Source organism: Pinus tabuliformis, chromosome 7 (genome assembly GCF_031772625.1).
Source record: "Pinus tabuliformis cultivar Carrire ecotype Pingquan chromosome 7, CPIR1, whole genome shotgun sequence".
Lineage (NCBI taxonomy): Eukaryota > Viridiplantae > Streptophyta > Pinopsida > Pinales > Pinaceae > Pinus > Pinus tabuliformis.
In genome coordinates, this window is record NC_142293.1 from 450,280,150 (window position 1) to 450,307,432 (window position 27,283).

The window sequence follows — 27,283 nt, forward strand, 5'->3', positions numbered from 1 at the left end:
TTTTTGTTCCTTTTCTAAAGGGACAACCCCTTTTGGATCAGCTGTTCATTTTTCTTTAATTTTGTTGTTCTTTTTATCCTGCGTTTTTGCTGTTCCTTTTCCAAAGGAACGAGACCTTTCCTTTTTGACATTCCTTTTCCAAAGGAATGACATTTTTGTTGTTTATTGTTCCTTTTCCAAAGGAACAACATTTTTTATTTTTGCTGTTCCTTTTCCAAAGGAACGACATTTGCGATTTCCACTATTCCTTTTCCAAAGGAACAACACTTTTGATTTTTTTGTTGTTCCTTTTCCAAAGGAACGACATTGGTGCTTTTTACTGTTCCTTTTCCAAAGGAACAACATTTTTTTGATTTTTGTTGTTCCTTTTCCAAAGGAACGTCATTAGTGTTTTCTATTGTTCCTTTTTCAAAGGAACAACATTTTTTATTTTTGTTGTTCCTTTTCCAAAGGAACATCACTTTTGGTTCTTGTTGTTCCTTTTCCAAAGGAACGACACTTGTATTTTTTTTTCTCTACTGTTCCTTTTTCACAAGGAACATCACTTGTGTTCTTTTTCTCTTCCTTTTTGTAATAACAACACCCTCGTATTCCCTTTACTTATGCTTTCTCCCCTTGCTGTTCTAATTTAAGGATGCCTACTGTTCCTGATATTTCAAGTCTTTTGGAACACAGCTCTGCACTTATGCAATGGATACAAAATGACAACATACTGAAATCAGTAAATTATAAAATCGCTATTTTTACAAGAAATTGCTCTTAATTGGTAAGAGGACAAAGGGAAGGACACACTTACCTATTACTTTTGCTGTCATTGTTTCACTAATCCTGATCTGATTGGTTATCTTTATCATGTTGGTTCCTTTTAAATTTTCACAATCTTCTTTGATTATTATTCAAGAATAAGAATAAAGGGTTTAGATGTTCCTATTGAGATGTTAAGACTTCTTCCACCATTCCTACTCTTAAGGAGTGTTGAACCACCCTTTGTGTATAAATGGGAAAGTACTTTATGAAAGAGAAAAAGAAAAAAGTGGAAAAGATGTTTTAATGACTAGTTTATATAAGTTGTCAAATGCAAGATAGGGGGTCTCATCAAGAGCCAGCCTACCATGATCATGGGGAAGAAAGTGAAGTGGCATTCCCACTATGGCCACCACACCAGGGATATGGTCCAAAAGGTACATCAAATAAAGAGCCCTTGGAATAGGAGGTCTCATCATGAGCCGACCTGCCCACCTTTCACTCCTTCTTTGTGAATGGCATTATGGCTAACTGGTTACCAAGCCAGCAGAATGGCCTACATTTTGGCATCGCACAACATTTCCTAAGCATACACAAAGGATCATGGTTCCACGGGTGAAACAAAAAACTCTGCCAAGGTTATGGACACCTGTCGGAAGCAGAGCTCTCTTAATGATATTGAAGTCACATTACTTATACACCAATAGGTAATTATTAACACCCTTCTGTCTCTTATACCTTTGTAATAAATCACATAAGAGTATATATATTATTTTACGAACCATTAAACACATGTAAATCTATTATTACCAATCATGATAGAAAATTTGAGAATGACAGCATGAGACTCTGTGTGCACGATAGTTGTCATATCCTCCCAGCCTCGCATCATATCACAACAGTCTCTTATTTCTCAAGTGATCTGACTATACACCTTAATTTCGGTAACCTCATACTTTTGTAAACATGGCATGTTGCCATATACTGTTCCTTTATGACTTTGTTCCAGGGAAGATCAACATGCCGCTCCTTTATTTGACGGCCAAGGATGGCCTATCACATTGCTGGGGGGGAGATTAACCTCATTATTCGCTGGTTTACGTGTCAGACCGCTATTCGAGAAATTGTGTAATTGGAAATAGCAGGGCTCAACAGTACACTATTTCTTTTATTTTTGCATGGCTTGTTGTTCCTAAGCCATTTTCATAGTATTCTCTGCGGCATTAGTAAAGTTGTTTAGGATTTGAGTGAGTCCTACATTTTTTAGTTTCTTTGTGTTTTAACAGTTTGAACAGCTTTTTGTTCTATTTTCATTTCTGAGATTTTACTGGGAAACCAAAAACATGGGAGGAAGATCAATTTGGAGAGAACCACAGGTATTGACAATCTCTGCTGCTGCACAGGAAATTTTGGCAAGAGCAGGTTGGTTAACTTGTCTCAATCGTTTACAGGAATCCAATGAGACCGTAGTAGTAGAATTCTTGCAGAACTTGCAAGAAGATCACTCCATAGTAAGGGGGAGACACATAGCAGTCACTGATGACTTAATTGCAGAGATCTCGGGACTGCCAGCCACTAGACCTGTGTGGACGTTAAAGAAGGAGAGACTACAAAAGATCATAAAAACCTTCCAAGATGAAGGCCAAAACCTAACAATCAGAGGAAAGGGGGTTCTACTAGTAGCATTAGGAGAGCCGTGGGTGGAATTGGTGAAGACTATTTAGAGTTACATCACCTGTGAAGGCAGGAAAGATGTGGTAAGACCACGACACCTTAAACTTTTAGTTGTATTAAAGCAGAAATGCTCTGTAAACTTACTTGCATTTTTAAATTCATTACTCCATGATGTTGCCCGAAGCATGAAAAAGGCACAACATGTGGAATCAGTCATAAGTCACCATGGAATGATACGGTTGATAGTTAGCCATAGCCTTGCCTAGCAGTAGAGCAGCTAGGAAGAGCTAATTGCCATGATAGACAGGGGATTGACAACGCCATCCCCAAAGTGTAGGCATGCCACCAGTACACTAGAGTGCCCATTAAAACGAAGGAAATCAGTCTGATTAGCACGGATTAAAGGGAGTCTGGTAAATTCCCAAGTGGATACCAGCCAACCAATAGAGATAGATGATTAGGGGATGGGCAACCCCCACAATTAGAAGGAGAAGAAAATGAGAAAGGAATGCAAGGAAATGAGGAAGGAGAAATGGAGGAAGAAGCTGAGCAGCCTGAGCAGGAGGAGGAAACAGAGCAGTGTGAGGGCGGCCCATTGAAAAATCCATTGAGAGAAGATGAATTTGCCAAAATTTTGGCCAATATGGGTGAATATGCCCAACCTCTCAGCCCACCAGACCTCCATGTTCAAGAAGAACCAAAGGAACACTCTGCTCAGGATAAAAATGCACCCACAGAATTACATGACAAGGAAGTAGAAAAGAAGAGTCAGCCTGTTCATGATGAAAGTGTGACAGGAGAGAAAAGTGGTACAGAGGAGGAGCAATCGATTCCTAGCCAAACTACAAAGGAAGAAATTCTGGAAGAAGAGGAGGCAGTAAAAGAAGTCACCCAGGAAATAACAGAACCAGCTAAGGTTCTTACCTCTGAGCAACCCGAGCAGAGTAATGAAGAAGCACCCCAAGAAGAAGACCAGGGAATTGACTGAGATAACAGTCTAGGCCCGAGTAAACAGGCAGCTATTCCTTCTAAGGAAATAGAAGAAATTGAGAGATTACGAGAAGAACAACAAAGACTATTGAATGTGATAGTTCGACTTCGACAACAGATCAATGTTTGAAAATGAGGGAAAGGGTAAAAAGGACTTCGGGAGGGAGACATGCAACCACTCCAGAAAAACCCCTCAAGGAAAAGATTTGGAGGACTCGAGTCCATCCTGCTGTTCAAAACCCTGTCAAGAAGTAGTCAACCTTGTTGAGAAACAGTCTTCTTTTCACAATCAAAAGGAACAACATTTAACTATTACCCATGTTGAAGTGCAAACAGATGATATATTTGTCTATGATAAAGAAGTAGAGATAGAGGCATAGCCCCCTAAAGCAATATGAGCCACAAACACGAGACGACATAATAAGAAGATTCAGGTGAACCTCCCACTCACCACTACCATGTGGGATAGTGATCTGAGGATGGTAACCCTAAGAGAGGGTTTGATGTAAGCTTAGCAAGAAGCAAAAAAACTCATAGAAAAAATGGTTCCTCAAGAAAGATATGAAGAATTACAACAATAGCTAAGGAATTTCAATTTATCTGAAAGCCAGACCTTTGAAGGGCGGCGAAAGGAAGAAGAAAAAGTCGCAAAGGTAACTCGTAGGTTAGATATAGTTATCAAGCGGATGGATACCTTATGCTCTTTGTACATTGACGTCCTAACATGTAGAGCCCATGCTAAGAATTATGCCTTGTTTTTAATGGAACAATGTTTGCAATTGAAAATAAAGGCTGTCAAAGCAAGCACCCCTATACAAATTAATACCATTGATGATTTTATAAATTGTTGTAAGCACTACAGGGTAAAGGTTCAAAGATTACTGTGTGAATTCTATCTGCATAACCTTGTGTTAGAGCAGGAGACCGAACAGAACCCCGACCCTTTTGTTGGGGATATCCAATTGCAAGCATTTATTTCATTTCAGGTTAATCAAATTAAATGGCTTAAAGCCTATAATTCTTTTCAAAGACAAGAAAACATATTAGACTTGTGGGTAAGAGCTGAGCCTAGGAATCTAGTGCAGTTGTGGAGGGAACATAGGAACCTCATGGGGACTCCAGGTGTGATTGAAGCATTAGGACCCATTTATACAACAATCAATCAGCAAGGAATAGAATACGTTTTCACTATTAAAGATCTTGCCATTGATGTGGCTAAATTTCGATATCAGATTTCTAATCCGAATATCCAACTTAGGGAACCATTTAATTATGAAAATTTTAAGTTAGCCATCGACCGCTTGCACCTCTATGGTGAAATCATTTTGAGGGTAGGGCCATCCTAGTTAGAATATAGGTTCTGGAGTCCAATTATTTGGCATCCTGCACCTGCATACCAAGCCCTGTATGAGATGCGTGAGGGTCAAACAAGCCATTTTTTTGAACACCTAGTTATGCATCATTGCTATAGACCACCACATGAGATCCCATCTCCAGCTTACTCTCTCACTGCCTTACATGTCAAATACAATGTTTTCATGAGGGCATGAAAAAGGGTAAGCAGGGGGTGTGTGGAGTACTAAAGAAGGTATGTTTTTGGTGATTATTTTGGCATCTTTTCATTCAAACTTACAAACCCTTTGCATCATGAACTAGGTAGATAATAAGAAATTATGACAAAATCTGTGAGATTAATGTGAAAAAAAAAAACACTGACAATTTCCATTTATTATGTAGGAAAAGGGAAAAACGAAAGACTGTCATCACAAAGAAAAACATAGGGCCATGTTAACCACTGTCCCTCTAGAAGGGAAGCACATGCAAACAAGGTGAACCAAATTAAAGCATATCAGTCAGGGAAAGGAAATGGAGATAGCAGCTCGGCAGAAGAAAGTAAAGAGATAACTGAAAGTCAACAGTTTGGCAAATCCCTCAAGATCCTTTGATCCTGAGGGATCGCCGCTTTAACTATTTTTGCACCTAGACATCTCCCCCTTCGCCGTTATAAAAAGGGGCAGCACCGTTAGCCTGGGGGATAGTCTGTGATGTTTTTATGTAACTTTCCTTGAATTTGAGACTTTGATCATCGACTCTCGTTGAGAAGTGATCCATTGTAATTCTGTTTAATGCATTAATACAAACTTGGTTACTATTTCATCTTTGATCCTAGAATAACCTCAAGCAGTGTCCCCCTAGAGGCTAAGGGCCCAGCCCTGGTGGAACACTTGCTCTTGTACTATTACTTTTGGTTTATGCGTGGTTTTTCTTATCAACTTTATTCGGTAATCTGGTAAGTTCTGTTATTTTACATCACAACTCTGTTACGTTTGATCTATTGAGTAATCTCAGTTTTTGAGACAGAAATATCAGATCAACTCTGCAACACATTACTATCCCTTTAAGTGCTCATATAACTGGTTTTTACAGAATACTGTTGCTAATCAATTACAGAGTATCCTTGTTGTAACACTTATTAATGGGTATTACTGAATTCATCTTAGAGATCATACTTCCTTGTGATTGTTGAATATATTGACGTTGTTGTTCCATTACAAAATAGAGTCGTATTCCTTATAACTAAGACTGATAATTGGATTACCAAGATCAGATTACTATTAAGGTGTGTTGTGTGTTAAGTTATTGTGCATTTGTATTTGGCTTTCAAGCGCTGTTTCATATTCCATCATTAACGAGTGGTGTTCTATTTCCATGTGTTGTTCGATTCATTCTGAAAGGTAGGGGATTGCCATTTGATTTCTGTAGGACACGATTGTTGCATTTATTCTTGTAGACTTTGGTGTTGCTGCTTATTAAACTCAGTTGCTGTTACAATTTCCTTATTTTTTGTTCCATTCCTTATTTGTTGTTCTATTTTCTATTGTTTGTGTTATTATTGCTTCGGTGTGTAGAACGATCTGAGACTGTAGTGGGCATTGACATTTACTGTCTGTTTCCTAGATCGATGATCTGTTCCCTGATTTCCTTTAGTTCCATCAGTTTACAAAGGGATGAGTTATTGTTACTAGATCCTTGACTGATAAATTACTTAGTTTTCTGAATGCGTAGCTTAGTCTTTAAAAGTAGTTTGTTGTAAACAAGCATCCATTTACTCTTGTATTTTTGAGCACTACACTACTAGCATTACTCTGGAAAATGATAGCCTCAAACTGAGACACTCTTTGAAATAACAAAATGTTCCTAGATTGACAAAGTAATGTGAGGTAATTAGAGATTAAAGAGACCCTTTTTATGACTCGACAACATTCACATTTGGTTTGTTGATTAAATATTTGATTACCGCATGGTCAGTATGCACAAATGTTTGGTAGCCTGTAATGCAATGCCTAAATTTGCTTAATGAATGCAGAACAGCCAGGAGTTCCTTTTCAGTCACTGTATAATTTAGTTAAACTTTTAAAAGGTTCTTACTGATAAAATAGATGGCATAGGTAAATTTCACCTCTACCCGACCTAAGTTTTCTCCTATGGCTTTGTGTGTGGCATCAAAATGAATATGAAAAGGGAGGGCCCAATTTGGGCCTTGAAGAATTGGTGTAGTTGTTAACTTACCCTTTAAAATGTCTAAGGCCTCTTGACAGCTTTTTGACCATATAAACTTTGAATCTTTGGCCAACAACTAAAATGAAGGAGAGGCCAGCTTTCTGAAGTCCTTTATGAACCTTCGATAGTATCCAGCTAACCCCAAGAAACTCTTGACATCCTTTTGATTTTGTGGAGGTCAAACCCTTTGGATGATTGCTATTTTGTTCAATTCCACATGTAGTCCTTGCTGAGATATTGAATGACCTAGCATGGTCCCTTAGTCATTAAGTATTCACATTTTTCCGACTTAGAGAGAGGTTCATTTCAATGAATTTGTGTAATACTTTTCCTAGGTTAGTTAGGGCTTCTTGAAAATCACAACCATAAGGTGTAAAATCATCCATATAAATTTCCACCGCATCATGTACTAATTCAACAGAAATACTCAAGAATGCTCTTTAGAAAGTGGTAGGAGCATTGCATACGCCAAAAGGAAGGACCCTATAGGAAAAAGTACCCCAAGGATAGGTGAATGTGGTCTTATCCTGGTCTTCTAGGCAGATTGGGATTTGGTTGTACCCACTAAGTCCATCTAGCAAAGAAAAAAACTTCTTCCCTTACAGGCCATCTAGCACTTGGTCAATGAAGGGTAGGGTAAAATGATCCTTCTTTGTGGCTTTATTCAAATCCCTATAATCGACACAAATCCTCCACTTAACATTTTTTTTGGGAACTAACACTAAAGGAGAGACCCACTCACTGTCAGAGATAGGGTAAATGAATCCTTCATCTAGTAGTTTTTGCAGTTCTTGTTTGAATATATCCTTAAGATCTAGATTCATCATCCTTTATGGTTTTCAGACTGGCTTGCAACCTTCTTTGATGTATATATGGTGACTACACACTCAGGTGTGTACTCCCTTCATTTCCTTGTAACTCCAAGTGAAGGCTTCTAGGTTTTCTCTCAACATGTTGCATAGCTTTTCCTCTTGGAGAGCAGAAAGAGATAGATTAATTTTCAAAGTTTCCTCTTGGCCAAATTCTATGGTCTTGACACAGAGTGGGTTGGAATTGGCCAAGCGTAAGTGTATTGGATTATTATTCTGGGTTTCTGTTACTTCTTCTTCTAATGGTAACGAACTAGGAGTTGGACTTTGGAGCAGGTGCTCAATTAAGTCATCCTCATCTTCCTATCCTCCAACTATGGTTGCTTCCAAAGCATAAAGTTGGGCTGAGTAAAACTCATATTCTTCCTCCTCCTCTAACCATAAAGGTAAATCATGCTCTAGAGAAGGTTGAGCAGGAGGGTATAGGACTAACTACTTGGACATATACCCATTCTTGATGGTTATATTCCTAGCTCTACAGCTAATGTAAGCATCGAATGTGGCCAGCCATGGCCTCCCAAGGATGAGAGTAGCTAGTAAGCTTAGCCTTAGGCTAGTTAGCTATAAAATCTGCAGGGTACTCCTAGGAGTCAGTGGAGACCATCACATCCTCTAGAATTCCCTCAGGGGTGACTGTGGAATGGTCTACAAGTTGCAGAACTATTGTGGTCTTCCTCAATGACCCTTAGAGGTTGAGCTTGAGCATGGTGTCCCTGGTCATCACATTAATGGTAGCCCTAAGATCTATCAGAGTGTGTGGGACGATGGTGCCATTGATGGGAACATCTACTACAGGGCTTCCAGGATCCAAATATTTTGGACATATTACCTGCCCCAACATTAAGTCAGAAAGCTACCCAATGAAATTAATGGTAGGGGAATTCCTTTTTCTTCTTCCTGGATTCTTGAAGCATATCTCCTTAATTAACTTATTGTAAATGGGAACATCTTTTATTGCTTAGAGAAGGGGGATCTTTACATATAGATTTTTCAATTCTCCTAGAGTTTCAAGTCGTTCTAGGTTAGGCTAGAATGGTTGGGCTAATCTGTCAGGAAAGGGTGGATTTACTTTAAGGTTGCTTTCCTCTATTTCTTCCTCAACCTCCTTATGTGGAGAGGGAGGTTGGTTATATGGGATAATTCTCCCAGATCTTCAGTTGATCTCATCGATTTCTACAGCATAAGCAGGGTATTGTGTCTCTCCACTGTATACTTGTTGAGCATGCCTATTGTTTGGTTTCGGATTTGGCTAGGTAGGAATCTGGGATTGCATGGGTGGAGCAGAGTGTAAGAGTTGTGGTTGGGTAGGTGGTGGAGGCAATAGAGTTGGAGCATTGTTGTACTGGGGCCTCCACCCCTGGTGTGGGGTATTCCACTAAGGTCGTGGTGGAACATAATGTTGAAATGATTGGTTGGTTAGTTGGGAATGATACTGAGATGCATAGGACAAAGGAGGGGGTGTAGACTAGGAAGGATGAGTAGGGGGGTCCTCAAGAAGGTATAGATGTGGCTTCGTTGGGGTTGTAATATGCATGGGATGACCCTTGCATACCCTACTGGTATGGTCTAGGGGAAGGAGGTCTCCTTTGGTTGATGTAGCAAAGCTTCTCAGTGGCACCTTCAGCTCCTTGATATACATTTTTAAGTTTGGGTAAATAAGGGCACTTGTCTCTGGAGTGTTTTTCTTCACAGACCGAACAAATCTCAATGTAGTTCAATGGACATTCATTCTTAGGATGCCTCCTAGTGCATCTAGGACAAAATATGGCCAAGGCTCTCTCTTCCTCCTCTTGCTTCCTTTTGATGTTCATGGTGTCCAATTGAAAGGAAAGGGTTTGCAACATCTCAATTTTGAAATCTTCTAGCATATTTCCAACTTCACCCTTGATGGATGAGTTGGAAGATGATGTACTGGCCATAGGTTGACTACCCCTACCCTTTTTCCTCACTTCCCTAAAATGGTTTCTAAACACAGTCTTGATATCCTCATAGGGTAATTGGTATATATCTCCTCTTGCTAACATATGTAAGGTATCCAGAAGATCTTCCCTTACTCCTTTGGGCAAGACCAACTTTAGTGACTTGGGGTCAAGTGTGCACCTGGCCCTTTTGTAGCTGCGCTAGAATCTTTCTTTGCAGTATTCTAAGGATTCATCCTAGTCCATGGTCATCCTGAAAATCTCTTCTTTATTATCCTTTGACTGATAGTAGTCCCTATATTTGTTGTTAAAAGCCTACTGCATCTGAGCCAAAGTTGTGATGTTATCTCTAGGTAAATCCAGGAACTAGTGCAATGCTGCATCGTTGAGGGTATATGGAAATAGTTTTAATTTTTTCTCATCATCTATATAGTCATAGGTTACACATATAACAACAAACTCAAATAGGAAAGTGTTAGGGTCCTTTGTGGTCAGGCGATGGAAATGAGGTAGAGCAGAGGGGCTTATATTCTTCATCTTAGTGTCCCCTTTGGTTTCCCTAATCGGGAAGGCACCCTCAACTCTCTCTCTATTCCCTCTGTAATTTTGGCTTTCATCAATAAGCATGGGATCCTCTTCTTCTTCTTCCCTTGCGGGTTATTCAAATATGTCAGGGTGCTCACCTAAAGGCTGCTCCAGTTCACAGCCACCATAGAAGAGAGAAGGTTGGCTGTTGGATGCAGTGGGGTTATTTGGAAAGAATTTCCCTACATTTTCCCTATTCCTACGAGGCATGAGAGGAAATGTTTTTGGGTTGGCTTTTATAAGATTTTTTTAAGCTAGAAAGTACTTTGGAGAAATGAAGTTGTTGATTGAATGAAAACTAGTGACATCAAAAAACTACTTGCTAAATTGAAATTCTACTTGCAGAATGGAAACGAAAGCAGATAATGACAATTAAAAGAAAGGAAGCTACTAGATTACTTTTGCAAAAATAAACTAATGGCAGAAAATGGGAGGCTAGAAATAGAAGAAAAGAAGGCAAACTAGAAATAGAAGAAAAGAAGCCAGTAATCACATTCTACTCAGACACCTCCCTGGCAACGGCGCCAAAAAGTGATGAGTGCTAGTATTGTAGCAAAGATGCTACAATTCTTGGGCTACCAGCATTACTTATCAACCCAGGGTTTGTACAAACTTGGAGGTGACAATTCTATATGCACAAGTAGAAGTGAAGGTCCTGCCTGTTTTCACTGTTCATCTGGCGAGAGACCCCAGGGGTTCCAAGCTAGACTTCTATAGGGTTAGAAGAGTCTTGATTCTTTTATGGAAGAAGAGAAAATATATTCTAAGAGAGCTACTCTATTGTAGTAATGAAGAAAACAACATGTAATGCTAAATCACACCATATCATAATTAACCATTTAAACAACTATGCTAAGAATAATTGCTAAATCAACACTATCCCAATACTGCTATCTACGTTACAGAGGTAAAGACCATCAAACCAAAGTAATGTGTAAGCAAGGAAACTAAATTAAATCTATTTTCACTCTTTTTTGGTTTTTTTGGTAAAATAAAGCATGCAATTTAAGTGTTCTTGTAGACATTACAAGAGGATGGAAGGTGGTTGAGGATGGCTAGAAGGTCTATGGAGTGGCAGCGTTTAAATGATACACAGAACATGGTTTAGGAAGGAGTCAAGCAAAAGAGGAATTGAATATTGAAATCGGCGAAAGGAAGACGTAATGAAGTAGTAGTGCACAGGAACCATTGGATCATTCAGGAAGAGTATTAACGGGACATAAGTGGTAGAGATCTTACCATAGGAGATTACATGAATAGATGGATGAATAAGATTAACGAGAGATGAATGGTAGAGACCTTATCGTAGGGGATTAAGTGAATAGATGGATGGATCGATCAATGAACATGATTAATGAAAGATGAGTGGCAAAGATCTTATCGTGAGGATTAAGTGAATATATGGATGGATTGATCAACGACCAAGATTAACAAAAGATGAGCGACAAAGATCTTATCGTAGAGATTAATTGAATAGATGGATGGACCACATCAAGTCATGTGTTGGAAGAAGAGGGAAACATGCAGAGTGATGGAGCAGTGGTAAGCAGTTTCTCGCACACCCTCAAAGTTGTAAGTTGTATTTCTAAATTTCACGTGATTAGCCTATGTGAGTGACATATAGCATGGGAAAACCACTTTTCTCATGTTCCCTCAATAGGATATTGGCCATGTAACAATTCACATGAGACTACGTGATAACCATTAAATCATGCGGGATTGGTCAACGGTGGAGATTGGCCAAGCTAGTTGGCGAGCGGGTGACGCCATAACCATTGGATCAAGTGAAACAGATCGATGGTGGAGATGTGGAGCACATAAATTCAAGCATTGAAATGAATATAGGTGGTAAGTAATATCTTGAATGCCCTAAGAGTTGCAAGAAGATTTCCTAAATTTTACGTGATTAGCCTAAGTGAGTAACACGTAGCACAGGAAAATTGCTTTTCTCATGTGCTATCTGTCAGGTATTGGTCGTGTAATAATTCACGTGAGATTATGTGGTAGACTTTGGATCATGTGGGATTCATTAACGATGGGTATTATCCGAGCTAGTTGGCGAGACAGTGACGCGATCGCCTTTGGACCAAGAAAAACAGATCGACAGTGGGGATTTGGAGTGCCTAAAGTCAAACGTTGAAATGAATATGCGACACTCGGTTAACAATGATTGGTTAGGTTTGTTATGGATCAGATGATAAGGAGATCTATAGGTATAATCTGATGACAAAAGTGTTGAAGGAAATGAGAATATGAGTGAGATATTATTATAGAAAGATAATGATGAAATGAACCAAGTACTGAATCAAGACGACAAACTCCAAAGCTCATGCGAGAACTAGAAATATGTGTTTTTCGGGTTGCTAAAGGGTCTCTTCCTCAATTCATGGTCCCAGAGGGAGGAGGTGAGCCCGAGACACATGCTAAAAACCTTATGGGGATATTTTTCTCCTTGCTAACCTGCTAATTGAAAGAAGGCGGAAATGGAAGCAAACTAAAACACAACCAATCTACTCTACACTGCTCTAAAGGAAATGCGGCTATTGAAGAAAATGAAGGATTAAACCATGAATCTACACTAGCATACATGTACAATAAAGTGGATCCTTGACTGCTAGGGTTTAGCCCTAACCTAAGAGCTTCAGCCCTTTGAGTTAATTCGGTGTTGGCTTGAAACAAAATTCATTCTTATTATCAAAATAATGGATTACATCAAAAACTATCACAAGTCTTGCAACTCGAAAATAGAGTAAACCTTTACAATCAAAAGTCTAAATCCTTTTGAGGTCCTAAGCCTCTCTACTTATATGTCTAAAGTCTCCAACGACTTCCTTAAAATTAGGGAGGCTCCTCTCCCAAACTCAAGATAAACTGGTGCTTTGACATTCACCTGCTCGGTTGCCTTCTAGTCCTCATGATTTTGCTGGTTGCACTCCGAGCTGATGGAGGAATATTTGAATGGGGGGGTAGAAAATGAGGAGGATTTACCTCCTATAATTCGACTGCCTTGTCCCATTCAATTTTTTACCAAGGTCTTTGCCAAAATTCCTTGATTTTATCCTTTAATCTTGCATTAAATGCACATTAGACCACAAAGAAAAATGTCCAACTGTAACTCATCTCATAAACAAAATATAATCAAAAGTATGAAATAAGTTGTGAAAATAGTTAGTTTGACTAAGCTAGGTGGTGAATTAAGGTGCATATAATTACGCAATGATGAGGCTCATCAGTTAGTAATGATGTCTTTACATACAACCTAACACTACTCTTAAACATAGCTACAATGTGCAATATCTTTAACTCACTTGGGTCAAATATTGTTTTATGTGCTTCACAATTTGTGTCTATAATATTGTTCGACTTGGTTGTCTTAGGTCATAGAATGATTATAATTGGTAGTAGAGGAATTAGCCTAAAGAGAATAAAGTCATATAAAGAAGAGACATTGAATTTGAGAATAAGTGACATCTGAAAGGAATATTTTCTTGTTTTATTGACGAGGAAATTTTTTGTTTAATTTCAATTTTCTAAGGAGAAACAAGAAGGTAAATTTATGCTTGGAAACTGATTCACCTGAATTACTTTAGTAAAATAAACTAATTCATCTATGTCAGGAAGGAAAATGAGATGATAAAATGAGGAATTTATTTATGTATTTATATGCAAAGATAATAAGATTGAGAAAATATGAATAAGGTTGTCATGAATTTCACTCACATGCTAAGGATGAAAAAAAATGAGAAAAGTGAGTTTAAGATGGAAAAAATGGCTAAATATGAACTATAAATTTCTACAAAATAAGTTTGAAGACATCCATATAAAATGTTTATTCTTCATGTGAGAACACTCGCTTACAGGACAATTTTATTAACAGTTAGGCAACTAATATTCTGTCAAAAAGTTAGGCAATGCTAAAGTTTAGGGAGCCCACAACAATTTGTTTCCTTCAACTCTATTAAAAGGAATATCATCCATCTACACAAAGTAGAGTAGGGACGATACACCATACTACTTAACATCAATGTAATTACATATCTTACAGTGTGGCATGGCTACTTGAATAACACATTTGACCTTCATCATTGTCATGCTCCTCTCACTGTTCATGTAATTGTGTAGTTGTAAGGATGAAAAGGGAGGGTGGGATGAATCAAATCATGGATAGAAAGGATGGGGATGATATGGAAATCAACTCATTAAGAACGGGAAAAAACGAAGGAAGAATACATCATCACTTTGAGATCAATGGTGGAAAAAATCAGAAATGTGAAACTAACAGGTAGGGACCAAGGAAAGAGGGCAAGAAAGGGGACATGATCTAATAAAGATAAGGAAATTTTTTTTTTATCTACAAAGAAATAATATTGAGTTGATAGAAATGAGTGAATCTCAGTTATCCCATGCCAAAGGTCAAAATAAATGAGTTTAAGATAGACAAAAAACACCTTAGAAAGTTAAACTGTAAATTGTTAGATTCCAAAAAAAATCACAAGGAAAATATTTCATTCGCCAAAAAGAAATAAGAATGAAAAGGGCTAGATTAAGTCCAGTGAAAGTCTTGGATTTTGAAAGGGCTCAAAACCCTAGAATATTGTGAAAGAATTGTGGAAGCAGACATGAAGGGATTCCCCATATGGTGAGCATTTAGAGTTTTGGAAAACTACATACTTTTTCCAACATTTATATTCAATAATGATATCATTACTTAAAAAGGTTGGATTCATCCATTGGATGTAACCTTGAGACAAAAATGTGTAGCTCTACTCCTATTTTTGTGATACCAATGCTTGGTCTCTTTCTTCACTCATAACACATGTCATAGTGTTTGGAGATTCTATAAACATTAAAATTGGTCTTCCTTACACACATATACTTAATGGGGTTTGTACTTCCTATCTTTCTTATTATTACAATATTCCATTTTTCGTTTTCTTGTTCATATTTATGACCATTTCTTGCCATTGAATATTGAACCAAATTTTGGTTAGAGAGCTATATTGTATGCCATTCTGGCAGAAGAGGGTAGATTCTTCCCTGCTCAATCAAAAATCTATCTTGAAACACATATTCCAGTAACTTTGGCATACTTAATTTGCGGCTACAACCACCAAAGTGATAGTAACTTGAACATGTTTTATTTTGGGAGAAATATTTTTTTGAAGTTACATTTTTATAAAGGAATATACAAGGGGGAATTTCTAGTTGATTTCTATCCATTGAATAGCTTGATTTACTGAGAAAATTGTAGCTATTCAAGAGGAAGGTTGAAGATCTAGTAGATATTTTGGCCCAGTCACAAGAGATGAAGGCACACTTCAAAGAGTAGATGCTCCATCATATGATGGGAGTAGGTGACTGAGAAAGGAGTTAGGAAGAGTCAGTAAGAGCATTTCAAGCAGGTCACCTGGTTAGTTCCTGAAATGTATGTGTTACTGGAATACAGTAAATTGCATAATTAATTACTTAATCACTTGTTGAGGATCTTTATTGAGTTATTTCATGTATTAATGCAAATTGTAAATTGAACAATTTCCACTTTAAGTTATTTGCTAAAATCAATCCCCACACAAGTTTGTGAATGCCAAGGAATAAGATTGGTTGGTTATATTTTTGAAAAGGAACGTTCAATATATATATTTCAAGGGAAATAGTAATTTGTTGATAATTGGTTTTGACAAGGATTTTCCATCCTCAAAGTTTAGTATCATATCGATTGTATCAATTGAAATAGGAAAAACTACACAAGACATCAAGATCTTTGCAAAAATGTCAAAAAACATGCTTGGGGTTTTAATATTCCAAATTGTAAACGCGTGATTTAAAATTTACTAAATAGAACATGCAAAGTTTTCAAATTGAATGACTAAAATCTGCTATTTACCCTAGTATTTAAACATAATTTATTCCTAATATTTTAATTCCTAGAAATAGGGATATGGTGATTTATTTATGTGAAATAATTTTTCATTCAAAATTAATTCCAAATATAATGGAGCACTTTGCAATAAAGTTGTCAACTCTATTTGTAGTGGATATCATAATCCGTTTATTACTCTCTATGGAATTGATTGAATACTTCACAACTACATGGACTGGGAATGGAAGTGTTTGATGTGTCTTTTGAATTACCTTAAAGAATAAAATCCAGTGAATTTCATGCAGTGTAGAAACCTTAATATTTAGAAAAACTATATCATTTCTTGTGCCATAACAAAAATAAAAGGGTTCAATTTGTTATCTATTAGAGATCTTGGCCCAACCCCACAAGGCAAAGTCAAACCTCAGCAGATCCTCCTTCATAAGAGCAGACTATAACAGTGGGAAAGGAGTTAATAATGGTACATAAGAAAGGTTGGAGGGGATGCTTCATTGATCTTCCCTCCGATGCATTTATGTAGATATTGTTGAATAAAAGAGATTTGATAAATATTTAACTATGTATCTATAATATTTCTCTATCTTTTGTCTAAACACCGACGATTTCAAATATAAAGTTCATATTCTTCGTAATGTGTGAAACAATATCGTCACTTCACACAATAGTCTTGTATTCGCGTTATATCAGACTTAGTTGAGGCATTCTTGTGAAGAAAATGAAAAATCTATGATTCTCGGTGCACATGAAATCATGGCTCAACACATTCGTATTTTTTCAAAATGAAAAAAAGGAGTTGAATTGTGCTAGCCACAATGTGACCTTAATAATCTGTAGTTGTCAAGGTTGACCCAATTTTTTTGAATATTATATGGCAGTTGAAGGGACCTAGTGTTGGTGTTTTGTGATTGAGGGAAGGCCATAGATCAATAGGTTTACTAAGGAATGTGGAGAAAATCCCTTCACAGATTCAGAAAAAAATTCTCCTATATTTTGTTGGGATTCATGGGAATCTGAAGTATACACTCTCTAACTTCATCCACATGAACATTCCGGGTATGGAATCTTTCACTTATGCTTTAGATTGTTCTATCATTGCATAAATTATGATATAGGTAATGAACCTAAGGATAAAGAAACTTCATAAATTTAAACAGGTTATGATTCTGCCTCAAAAGTCAATTTTTTACTTTTTAGTTGCCTCATTATGTGATAATATTTTCTTATAGGGGGATTCTTGGTGGTCAAGCAATAAGCGTATTTTCCAAGATATAAGTTCCAAAGGTGAATATTGTGGAGTTTACAGTGATTTCTAAGAAGTGAAAGATCTATCAATCTATATTGTCCTCAGAACTAGATGGATTAATAATTGATTCTTCAGAGTCCATAAAGAAAATGGGAAATAATGATAAGATCAATGGAAAATATAATGAAAGCCAATTTATCAACTACCATTTTAATTGCAGTCTCACAAAAAAATTTAAATGTATCTACAAGTTTTGTTAGAAGATATGAACATTATTTGGATGGAACCAATTTGGCATATATATTGCATGACTGTTATGCCACAAAACTAAATATTTGAAAATATAAATTTCTCCATGAAAATGTAATAATTTTCGAGTATAAATTCCTAACATATCTTTATAGAATAGTGGTCACTTATCCCTCAAAGGTGCAGATAGGGGAATAGTGGTTATTCAACAATATCTATATGCCTATAGGAGGTACATGAAACAATGACAAATAATATCCTAACGTAACTTTTCGATTAACTCTTTTAAAAAATTGTAGCACAACCTTCAACAAAAATTTGTTAATGGAGATATATACAAAATAAATAAATTCAATATTAAGATCAATGTCTTGAGTTGCAACAAAATGAGTCCTCTTGAAATTTACATGGATTACATGTGAAGCATGAGAGGATTTAACATCATAACAAAGAGACATTAGTCTCAAAGCTATTAGGATTAGTCACATAGGGAGCATGAAAAATAAATAAGACTAAAGCATTAAATACAATTGTATCTTCTAAATAACGAAGGTTATTCATTTTTAAAACCCTTGCTAAGACTTGGAATTATAGACTATATGTCCATGGTTATCTTCTTGAAAAGGTCTCTGCTGATGAATTGATGAGACCTTCAGACTGACACTTTTGATGCATACCTATCAATGTTGACTAAAACTAATTCAAATCTCCATATCAAGGTTGTCATGGGTGAAACCTAGGAATCAACTTCCTTATGTGTTTGACTCCCCAATGAAAGAGGGAGTTGGCTACTAAAGTGTATAGGAATAATCTTTGATTGATGCCATATTTTGAAAAGGAAGTATAAAGTTTCCCTTTGGCATGGGAAGAACAATATCGAGATTCTATTATAGGACTATGATCATCATGTAAAGGAATCCAATTCGGTTGCAAGGATTTTGTGTTTAACTTTGATATACTAATGATAGAAAAAGCACAACCCATGGCTAGCTTTAGCTCTCCTATGATGACAAGAAATCAGTCTTCTATGGCACCTAATTCGACTAAGGCAGATTGTATCCCAGGGCCCTATAGTTCATCGATCTGCAGCTCGAACCACTTTAGGATGTTTATTTGGATGATCTCGATTTCTAGTTAAATGATTTTATCTAGTGCTGAAATAGTGCCAGGTTTTGTGAACACCTCCCATCACTAATATACTTTAGAAGTATCATGAATATGAGATTCTGGTAGAAGCATTTTGATTTCATTTTCTTGAGAGAACTTCTAACTACAACAAAATTGTTAGCTTTACATATTCAACATATGATATTAATGTGGGATATTGTGTTTTGTTTCAATACTGGATTACTTTTCATTTTTGGAAAATTTTCATCAAGGAAGCTAACAATGAGAAGTGATTGTTGTTCACCTAATTGCCCTCATAGGATTTATATATGGCTTCCCGTTGCATATTATAAACTCCATCCTTCTACAGAGAACAACTTGTTTCATCTTCGGTAGCAGGAACGACCTTCGCCTTGACATCGTGAGTACCCAAATCTTACAGAACAACTGAAGGTGTAGATAGTCCACACTTAGACATCTTCTTCCATTTACCAACCAAAATATATATCCCATCTATTTAACATCTTACATATTTACTAGCAAGATCTTTAAATTTTTAGGAAGTTAATCAAGTAGCGTTCTTGGTCTGAAGCCCCTATAGATCTATAGTTGTAGGTGGATCTTAAAAGAAACTAAATTTATATATGTAGCCCACCACTACCCTTACCAATGATGGACACTACACAACTCTATTTAAAGAGATTTTGTTGAATGTGTTTGAAGTGGATCGGTTGACTATGGTTAAATATGGACATGTTATGACTGACAATGGCTGTAATTTTTTAACTATGGAAGACAGAGGAGGAAGAATTACTTTTGCAAATAATGAACCAGCCAAAATAATGGGTAAAGGGATACTATCCTTAATAATGGATTAAAGCTCAACATATTTTGTATGTTTATGGTATAAAACACAATCTCTTGATTGTTATTCAAATGTGTGATCAAGGAAATCATCTCACATTTCACTCTAAAGGATGTCAAATAAGAAAATAAGCATATGGAACAGTGGTGGAAAACGTAGCTAGGACCTCAAGTAATATATATGTCCTTGATGGACGCAAAGAAAAATATTGCATGGTGTTGTTGCGAAAAGTATCCAATACGGAATGACCCTATCCCACTCTAAGGGTGATAGTACCTCAGCAATAACTGAATGCAAAGCTATTCGAGGTTACTTCTTTATGAGATGAGAGAGAGAAAAGAAGGATGATCTACTAACCGTTATCTTGCGCTAATAGTCGATCCAATCCTCACTCCGTACTGCTTGCTCCTAGCTCCTTGCTCTTTCACTGGCCCAGCTACACCAAGATCCTGTAAAAGCACAAAGAAAGGAAACTACAAGAAGCATACATCCATAACTGATTCAAGGATTAGAATAAATCAAATATACAAGCATCAATTCGCCATAGAGACACATGCATATAGAAGAACCTCAAATACTTTATTAATAGAAGAAGTAAAGTTCTGGGAGTGTTACAACCATAATAGGCCCAATCCAACAACACCTCCCAGTAGAAAGAAATCTCCTCTTCACCTCCTTCAAAGCAATCACCCAATAGTTCTAAACTCAAACCAACAGCGCTTCCTTACTTGCACAAAATTCCACCCTCCCTAGACCTCATGAGAGAGCTCTATGTATAGGAGATTTGGAGAAAGGATGAGTCAGCTTGAGGCTGGCATGAAGCTGACTAGTGTCCTCTCCCACTTCAGTTATACTTCAGTTCTTGAGTCCACTTGGAGTTTCTTGCTTCCACTTGGAGATCTAGATCCTCTTACTCATCACAAGGTGAATTCCCTGATCCAAGTGTCATTTTGGAAGCTTCCTGGGCATTTGACACCTTGCAGAATGACTGTGCCACTTGGCCAATCTCACACAGCGTAGGTAGCCTTCATTGCTTTTGACATTCAGCACAGGTACAGAGTGGAGCAGTTGACATTCAGTGCAGATGCTCAGTGGAGCAGCTGACATGATCCAGAAATAGCTTGTTTTTGAGTGTTTTCAGGTGGAGAACTGATTTTCAGTGCTGTGGTTTGCTGACCTTGTTCCTCTAGGGGTAGGAACAACATGTTTAGGGACTTTGGATCCCTCAGATTATTGACATTTCATGCTTCATGTTGTTAGGCACAAAAATGTCTATAACAGTTGCCCCCTAAAGTATGAGGTCGTTTATCGGGTGAAATGCTTTATCAGGAGGATCTGAAGTTCATTCAATCGCTGAGAGGTGTCCTGTAATAAAATACAATACAATACATTATTTTTCATTCTGCTTTCATGATCTAGCTGAGGCGGGCATTCCCATGCTCAGCTTTATAAATTCATTTTGGTACATAGAACAGACGATCGTCTGATGGTAGACTGATAATTCTCTGCTGAAATTATCATCCTTTGAGTAGGATGATCATCTGTTGCAATGATGTACATAACAAGTGTCTTTATATCCTGAATATATATATCACAGCCCGGATGGATGAAACTAGATCCGGGGTCATCAAACTCGTTCGATCTTCACTCTAAGTACAAGTCGATCCATGTGAGAATTGCGCTGAAGTCGAACATGGAAAGACATCGCTTGATTACCGGTCAATAATGTAAACCGTTAACAAGCGCGAGAGGAATCACCAATAATGACAATGACCCTCAAGGTACTGCAGTACAATTCACGTGGTGTGAATAAAGGACTTGGCGTCGAACACCACGCAAAATCTTCTGGTCGAAGGTCATTGACGTATACCTGTCGCCGGAAGTGAGAAACTTGCCATTGAGGCATGCAAGCTTCAAAGTACTGGGGGCTTTGTTCCTAGATCAACTTCTTGGATAATGAGCTGAAGTCGACAAGAAGCGATCCGTCAAAGGAGGGCCTTAATGAATCCCACATCAGTGACATGGAACGGAGCTAATGATTTTAGTGGAGGTGAAAACAATCTGTGAAATATGATTCAGGGTGGCGATCATGGGTGGATGAAGGATAATGTATGGCAGTGGATGGGACACGGTTGACTCTTTCTGAACACATCTCTTGAACATCTAACGAAACTGATGTGATGGATTGGTAGCATTACCCCAAATGTGGATGGTTTGGCGAGGACCATGGTGATGAGACTGGTGAATGAAACAACCCAACCCAATGTGATACGGAGGACAAAGTGTCATGTTCAAGAGCGACTTGCTACCATTAAAGCTTTGAGGTTCTCCCAATTTTTCCCCAGTCATTTCTGACCAGTACCTCTTTATTTTTGTCAAGCTTGAGGAGGATAACATATGCTTGTTCTATAACCTGCCCTTCGGGCAAGCCCATCGCTATGTTTTAACGAGCTTAGCGATAGGGAAACTCGTTCTCGTCTAAAGACAAGTTTGTCGCTATTTAATCATTTTAACGAGTCTAACGACAAGGAAAACTCGGTCCTTTTCATTTTTAGAGAGTCTGAAAAGGTACAGAAAGTTAACTGCAAAATTCCTTTTTCGTCATCTAATCCCTTAAGTCTGAAAAAGTATAAAACAATACAGAAGGGATGAGTTTTCAATAACTTTAACGAGCCGAATAAAACAAGCGCTCGACCTTTTTGTGCAATAATCCCTCAGGTCCAAAAAGATTAAAATCTAGAGGAGGGATAGCTCTTCCGGTCACTTTAACGAGCTGGAAGGCCAAAACTTGGCAAACTTTTCATATTTTACGAGTCAGGAGAAAAGAGCTCAAAGAAGACTCGTCTTTTGAGGAACGAGTGATAAACAGGGATAGCAGCGGATTCCAGGTACAGGTTGGAATTTTCCAATCACGGCAGTGTCACAAGGATGGCTAAGTGAAATCACTCTTCGCAGCTGTTCCTCAAAATGGGTAAACAATCATATGGAGGTGAACGATTGGCCAAAGGAAATGGAGGTGGCGGGTGCAAACACGACCAAGGCTTTTTATGGCTAATAAATTTACGATCACAATGGTTATTTACCGGTACTGGGTTCATTTTTAAAGAGCTTGAACGTGCCAAAACACTGCTCAAAAGCTTATGTTTATTTTTTAACGAGCATGAACTATGACGCTAAAACTGCTCGGATCTCGCTTTTCTATTTTTTAACGAGCATAAATTCCGCGGTAAAACTGCTCGAATTATATGGTCAAAATTTTGATTTTTTACCATTACTAGCTTTTCTCTCTTCAAATATAGTACTTCTTTTCAATTGCTGCAACAAACTTTGTTAGAAATGAATAATATTTGCATGAAAATGAGATTATAACCCTAATATTTCACTTTAAACTGTGTAAAAAGCCATTAAAAGGTGTTTTTACCTCTCATTTACCATTTCATTTGCATTTGGTTTGTTGGAGCTCTGGAGGTGCCTCTTCCCCCTTGATTTTTACCAGCTGATTCCGGGAGATTCTGCGGACGATTTTCGGCACCGTCTGGACCAGGTAGGAGCTAAACCCTAGCTCTTTCTTTTCATGGTTTTCTTTTCCTGTTTTTTGCCTGTTTTCCGGTCTTTCTGAGCCCCCGGGGTTTTGCCAGGGCGCCCTAGGATCAGCGCAGGTTTCCCTTTCGAAACCTGCGCTGAAGGTCAAGCTGCCTTAAGACAGCCTGACCCTCAGCGCAAGTGGGAGACTTCCTGCCTGCGTTGGGCTCAAAAAGACTGAGCTTTAAGGTTATTTTTGATGAATTTTTCGCCAGTTTTTCATCAAATCAGGAATTCACTCTTTCCCTTGTTTGCTTTGCAGGGAACCTTGAACAAAATGTCCCTTACATGGCGAGAACGAGAACATGAAGAGGAGGACATGATTGCCCTCCATGACCCGGTCACGATGAATGCGCTGCGGAACTGTGGCCTGCTAAAGTTCTTTCGTATCTCTAGCATGAGAGCACAGATTTCTTTGCTGCAGTACATGCTTGATGCTTGGGATCCTGTTAACCAAGTGTTTCAGATTAGGGGGAAGACCATCCCCCTGACTATAGAGGACATGTATTTCTTGACTGGGTTGTCAAGACGAGGTGCCCCCATTTCCTTATCAGGTACGGCCCGGGGGACTGATTCCACCAGAGATTATGTCCGCCAGTATTGCAGGGACAGTTCTCAGCCGAGCAGGGACGGCAAGATTGTTATCCATGAGATTACTGATCGGGCTCTCAGGTCCATTCTGTTTACTACTGGTAGGATGGTCGGTAGCGCAGCTCTACATGTTGCCAACAGGTCTTATATGCAGCACGCCTTGGAGTGTCTCCAACCGAAAGTATTCAACTGGTGTGATGCAGTACTTGTTCAGATGAAAAGTCAATTGACCAAGGTAAAGGACGGGAAGCTGAAGAACTTTGGATTTGGTTCTATTCGGACTGCCTTTGCCTTGGAGAAAATCCCACTGATGCAGCCTCAGTACATCATACTTGACTTGCCTTCCCCGACCAAGCCACGCATGCAGAGGTGGGTTGACCACATGTCTAGGCATGCAGGTCAACCTCAGATTACCTTTACTGAGGCCTTCTTTAGGTGGTTCGAGCGCCAGGAGATGGCATTTTTTGAGTATCCATATGTGGGTATGGATTTCCGAGGTGATCCAGATTTGGTGCTACCGGATGGCGAGCAGTGGGGTGCCATTGGTAAAACTCTTTGACCATATTACTGTTTATTATTCTTATTCATAATGTCGCTGTGCTTTATTCTATCAAGACTTTTAATTGTACTCTTGGGTGCCTGCAGACATTGGTCCTATTCGTCCAGCAGTTCGTCCGAGATCGCCAGCTGCTGCCCCGACAGGGGAGCCTGCTAGGAGAGTTGTTATTCGCGATCTTGATGACACTGAGACCCTTGCGGCTGTGCAGGAGCAGGTTGAGAGCCTTACTCGTGGCCTTCCGGATGTACAGATTGACGAGTTACCTTTACAGATGCAGCGGCATACTATTGGTGTGCCTAGACGATGGACTCGTCTCTTGCGCATGATTGCACAGGCCGTGACGTACTATCATGAGCACCACTAGGCTAGGGTGCCCCCTAACATATTTTGAGTTTTTGGGTCATATGACCAATTTTGTCTTGGTTACAGAACATTATGTATGAACATATATAAACAGCTTATATATTTTGATTTTCGGGTTTTATTCTGGTTGATTTACGTGATCCATATATACAATTTTTCGATGATGTGTCCTTTTTATAAATGTTGCAAATGTCTATCTAACACATAGTTCGCTAATGAGTCAGTTAATGTGTTTAAGTTTCTTGAAATATGTTGATATTGAATTGAATCAAATCGTCTTTCCAAGATCTTAACCCTTAGGAACATGCGATAAATAGCTGGATTGCGAACAGAATATATACCATTGAGTTGTAGTATTACGAGCTGTGAGTCTAGCCTGACAATTAGTCGGCGTATGCCACGTGTGATGGCATCAGAGAGTAGCTCTATCAACGCGCTATACTCAGCGATGTTATTCGTTGATTGCCCAATACAAACACCTCTGAAACTTACTAACTCGCCGCTTGGATCAAAAATGGCCCAGGCTGCGGAGGACAGGTTCCAAGAACTACGACTCGCTCCGTCGGCATACCCAACACATGTCTCCAGAAGGTTCGACATCTGCAACGGAAAAAGGTGGATCATTCGACCAGAACAAACACTTTAGCGAAAACAAAATACAACAAAAGCATGCCGGTTACTATTAAGCATAGTAACGCTTGAGGTACAACTCGTTGCGGGGCTGCGCCAGTGGAATTCCATCGTAATCCATTAACTCATAGGCTCCTTTTGCTAACACCCTTTTAACAATATAGGGGCCCATCCATAAGGACTTGAATTTACCTGCTCCCAATTTATCGGATTCTTGGTCATAAAGCAAGACCAAATCACCTTCTGAGAAGACACGGGGTTTGACATTTTTGTCAAACTGAGCCTTGACTCGTTTCCTATGAGCTTCGTTAGCCAAAGCGGCGTCACGACGGGTTTCATCCAACTGGATTAATTCCAAGAAACGATCCTCTTCTTCCGAAGTTCCGGGGAGGAGGTCGATTGCGAGTTTAAGCGATGAAATTTCGCACTGGATTGGTAAGACTGCTTCCAGGCCATACACCAGTCGAAAAGGTGTGAACCCGGTTGCGTTCTTTACCGAGGTTCGGTAAGCCCACAAAGCTGAGTACAGGATTAGGTGCCATCTTCTTTTATGAACCCCGATCATCCTTTGCAACATACGCTTCAGGACCTTGTTGATTGCCTCAACTTGTCCATTGGCTTGCAGATAATATGGGGTAGAGCTGTCGTGAGATAGCCCTAGCTTGGCAGCTAATTCGACCATCATGTGATTGTGAAAATGCGACCCATGATCTGTAACTATAGCCTGTGGTACGCCGAACCTGGCGACTACATGATTGAAAAAGAAAAGGGCAGCTGTTTCACCAGTGTTATCCAATGTAGGCATCGCCTCGGCCCATTTGGTAAAATAGTCAACAGCGACTATAATATACCCATGCCCCCCGGTCGAGGTGGGGTTACATTGCATGAAATCGATGCCCCACCTGGCGAAGGGCCCAACATCAACTACCAGCTGTAAAGGTGCGGGTGGTCGTCTGGTTTTGTTATCAAAGATTTGACAAGCATGGCAACTTCTGACTGCAGTTATGCAATCTTTGAACATGGTTGGCCAGAAGTATCCTGCTCGTAAGATTCTTTATGCTGTTGCATATCCAGACTGATGCCCCCCACACGCGCCTGAATGACAATCATTCAGGGCTTTTTCGTCCTCCTCATGGGTAAGGCACCTCCTCAGAACTGCATCGATACCACGACGGTAAAGTGTATCACCGACGATCATGTAGTCTTTTGCTTGGTATCGTATACGTTTTTGTTCGGAACGAGAGGTGTTAGGCCTGAAATTTTGGGTTTGGAGATAAACTTTGATTTGGATTTTACAAATTCCAGATCAAACTCTTGAAGGATCGCTATCCATTTTGAATATTTTCCCCCCAGCAACTGTCGCGACAGTATATAAGTCATGGGGTTGCAATCTGACAGGATGGTAGTTTTCCGAAAGAGGACATAATGTCAAAACCTTTGAATCGCTTGAACAGCTGCAAGTGCTAGTTTTTCAACATAAGAATATTTACTTTCTGTATCGTTTAAGTTTTTACTTAAATAATAGATAGGATGTTCAATTCCTTCGACTTCTTGTACTAAAACCATCGCAATGGTTGTATCTGCTGTAGCTAGATACAAGTTAAAATCTCTTTGATAGTCTGGGGCGTACATTAATGATGCTTTTACTAGACAATCTTTCAGAGCATCAAAAGAAGCTTGCGCTACTTGGTCCCAGTCAAAAGGTACATCCTTTTTCAATAAACGAGTATAACCTTTAGCAAGTTCTGTGTAATTTGGAATGAACCTCCTCAGAAAGTTTTCTTTCCCTTGGAGTTTCTGAATCTGAAGCAAATTTGAAGGTGGAGGCAAATTAATGATTGCCTGAACCTTGCAGGGGTCGAGACGAATCC